The following is a 4,357-nucleotide window of genomic DNA, read 5'->3' as shown; positions in this document are numbered from 1 at the left end:
GGCTGGAGGCAGGTCCTGATCAGATCATCCAGCCGCTTTCTCTCAGCTGCAGATAGGCCACTGCTCCAGCAGGCAGCTATCAGTGCTAGCTGAGCAGTGAGGAAGCAGGAGGCTTCCTATAACACCGGTAGCGCAGTTAGCATAGACACCGTTTGACATCTCTAACTGCCATTAGGACCAAAATGGTTTCCCACAATCCTTTGCGTGAAAGACTATCCAGGCACAGCTGACCTCATAGAGTTGATTGACACATTTTTTGTGACATTTACTGTGTAACAATGGCGTAGGTTTGCATAGGGACAAAATTTTGGACCGACCTATTTGTCCCTACCAATAACTCGATTTGAATAACATGTTTATATAAAATGTTTATAATTTACAATTCAGCGTGGTGGATCACACACAGCCATTGTGTCGGCTTGGATTCCTTTGGAGACGCATGAAAAGTCAGCTGAGCACAAAAAAAGGGACAAAAGAAAACAGCAGAGAGAGGAAAAGCAGCAAGAGGAGGGAAATGAAGGAATTTCTGTATCTGTATAATGGGTCTGTTTATGTGTTATTTTCTCAAGTCAGAGGGCCCCATGCCAGTTTTTGCCCTGGTGATTTTTTGGGTATTTCACTCCAAAGAGGATTTGCTTTACTTTGAAACCATATATGTTTGTCCTCCTGTATGGCAAATGAACTTCCTACTGAAATGATGTATAACCTTTCATAAACTTTTTATAATTTCATGCTTTGCATCATAACTGTTTTCTACATGTTTAAAGATGAACTAACAATGCTAAGTGATTGCTCAGATAAGTGATTGTAACAGCAACCTTACTCATGGTGTTGCAGCACTGACCACACCTATTGCTAAATATCCACCCAATAAGGTCTAATTCTTACACTGATCTGAACAAAGCCCCGCCCATTTTCAACTTCTTCACTTTCTCCATTACCCAAACTTAAGTATATAATTTTATCAATGATTTTTCTCTCCAATTTATTTATTTTATTTCATTTCAGTTTATTTCCTTAGCTCCAATTCACTACATGTCATCTCAGGCCAACTTCCACAGAAAACCCAGATCATCAGATTAAAGGTTTAAGGTAAACCAGCCGATTGCGTGCAGTCATTGACTCTGCAGGATTCTCTCCTGATGACCAGCTAGAGACAGGAGACGTTAAAGACAATAACTATTTTACTAGATTATCTGAGATAAATGTAATCCCATCCAAATAAATGTTTGTTGTTCTCTTGATGAATTGAGTTATCTTTGAAAACTGATATATGTTATTAAAATGTATATATGTATATGAGATGAAGCAAATTCAGACAAACAGATATTGTATTGTTGTATTTTGTTATGCATAATGAGGCAGCAATGATTCTTAAAAAAGGAATTTGTAAAGACAAGTGGCTATTAGAGATTTCTAAGTACTACAGGATGACTGGATCTGCATTTTGTTTGCAGGGACCCAGTTCACTCCAGTGACATTTAAATGAATATGATAAAACTGCAGTGACACGATCTGCCCACAAGAGGCCAGGCTTCTCCACTAAACCTTCCAGTTGTTAATTCTATTATTTGATGCAAACATTTATTGAAATGTCAAGAGAAATGTATGAATGCTAACTTAAAGAAGCAAATAAAACCAATAGATAGAAAAATGCACTATTTTTTCTTTGAGTAGACTGTAATATTGTCGAAATGTCTTTTAAAATCGAGATGCATCGATTTAAATATGTTCCTTATCAAGTGGGAACATAGTAATACAGTTTTTATGTTAGACCTTTAATATATTTATTTTTGAAGCTGTTTTCTTTAATAAAGACTTTTCAGGTAAGCTGGTCTTTGTCATTTCCTTGTAAAACATTTTTTTTTTTATGATCAAACTGATTTTTGGCTCTCTGTTCATTAATTGCTCAGATATTCTGTCAACTATGATTGTCTTCGCAATCAATTATTTTGTTTTCCATGCTTATTATTTATTTTTATTTTTTACAGGAAATTCATTTTCTATCATATTTTTAGCTGCAAACTCAGTTGATTTGGACATTTAACATGTAAATGTGAGTCAGTACGACAATAAAATTCACTAACTTGCCTGTTCATTTCAATCGTAGGTCTGAGAGCAGCTTGTTTTCTTTTGGATTGGTTAGAAAAGTCCAAAAGAGCGCACATTGTTCCTCCACCTGGATTAGTGTCATTCCCTAAAGCAGGGGTCAGCAATAAAAAAAATAGCAGGGTCTGAATAAAGAAAATCATCAGCCATTAAACATCCGGAGACATTTTTAATAATAAACTGTTACTGAGTTTAACAATGAAATAAAATGAGGTGTTTATGCATCCATGATATCCACTGAATTTTTAAATTAAGAAATATAAAAAAAAATTCAAATAAGAAAATGTTTCCATTTTAAATTCTAAAGTGTTTTATAAAGTAGACTACAACAATTGTTCAGTTTGGTATATGGACAATTTCCTGAGCAAGGCTTTAAACCTGGGTCTGAATGGAGACACCATATTAACAGGAGAAGCGGCAGAAGTGAAGTTAGACGTCGTTGGAAATCATGCTGTAATTTATAAAGGTTTTAAATCAGGCTGGGTCTGCATTAGCCAGCAGGTCTGGATCTGGACCACTGTCTACTAATCTGTGACCTCTGACCTAGAAAGTACTAACATTGTTCTTCTTCTTCTTGTAAGGTTTTATGGTGGTTGGTAAACTAGTTAAAGTGCACAACCAAATGATAAGGAGTTAAACCAGGAAAGAGTAAACAAGCATGCTTAATGTGAGGGATTGCCTTTGAGTCAATGAGTCGATGCAATCAGCTGGTTTTCCTTAGATAGAAAACTGAATCAATCTGACCGGATGATCTGGTGAACTGGAAAGTGTCTTGAGATGACATGTATTGTAAAGTGGTGCTATAGAAATAAACTGAATTGAATTGAAACTTCCTACCCAATAAAAACCACAAACTGTGGAAAAACTATTATGTTTGAATAAAAATTACTAACACCTTTCATTTTGCTCATCATTGCCCAATTTGCACAAACACTTTCACTTTCTGCTTGAGCTTATTTCACCAAAATGGCAGAAAAACTGTGTACCTTAAACGATTGTTCTCTTCTAAGACATTTTACACACAACAAAAGTTACAAAAGCTTTTATTTTTCACACCGATCAGTAACAATTTCAAAGGAACTTAAATAAGAAAAAAAAATAATAAGAAAAGCGATTGCAAATAATCAGTTTATATTAGTAACTGTAGTTCTGTGATCCACCAGTAGGTGGTGACATGTTCACATGAAGCTTCATGAACTGTGGGGATCGTTGAAGCATTTTGGCCAAGGTTTGGCAAAAGGTTCAATTCCTCATGAGGCTTTATCTCACCATCACTAATTGCAGGTAAGCAGTGAAGCAGATGGTGGAGGAGGAGAGGATCGTCTCAATGATGGCAGAATTAGATTAGATTACAAAACACCAATAAAAAATACTAATACTTTTCCATGAAGTGTCAACATTTTAAACATAACCAAATGGGCTTAATGAATTATATATTTTGGATAACTGGTTACTTTTGTTTTTCATTTTAAAAAGTTTTTTTTTTTCTCTTTCCTTCCCGTCGACTCTGACCAGTTTTCCTGCCCCTGCCTGAGGCCATGCTTCAGAAAAAGTATCTGTTCATAAGGGAGGGGAGGATGGAGCAGGAGATCAACAGACAGACCATATGATGCATCAGGCTAAATGAAAACAAGGTGTAATGTATGTCATTCTGAAGAGCTAAAACAATTCAGCTGATTGACTTTTCATCTGTGATGAAAAATATCCCTTCTCTGGGTTTTTGGTGAACAAAATAAATGAGAAAATGAAAACTGAATAAAGTCATTATTCAATATACTCTACAGAGTCGGCCTTGCTCTTGACTCCGTCGCTGTTACTAAAGATTTCTTTCCCTCCATGTATAAAGTTGTAAATGTGTCATATTCTGCCGATGCAGGATGAGAAATAAGCTGTTTGGTTTTCTGAAAAGAAACCTTTCAGAAAGAAACCACCTTGAAGCCCTCTTAACATCTCACCACCTTCTTTATTTGAACTGACTCCTGTGCTCTGCAATCATCTACAACTTTCTTACCTTTTAAAGGAAAAGTTGGGTCATATTCAGATTTTAAACTTCTGAAAGTAATTTAATTATGAAATTATTACATACTGTTCAATAAATGATAAGTGTTTTTAATTAAGAGTAATTTTCATTTGAATGTGCTTAACTGGAGGCATCCATGTTTGTCAAAGAACACTACTGCCACCTACTGGTTTGTGACGTCACCAGAGATGGCAAAAGTTCTCACTTTCCGTACTTGAGTAAAAGTAC

The sequence above is a fragment of the Cyprinodon variegatus genome, unplaced genomic scaffold (assembly GCF_000732505.1).
Source record: "Cyprinodon variegatus isolate N-32 unplaced genomic scaffold, C_variegatus-1.0 Scaffold832, whole genome shotgun sequence".
In the NCBI taxonomy this organism is placed as follows: Eukaryota; Metazoa; Chordata; class Actinopteri; order Cyprinodontiformes; family Cyprinodontidae; genus Cyprinodon; species Cyprinodon variegatus.
Note: the sequence above shows the minus strand (reverse complement) of the source record.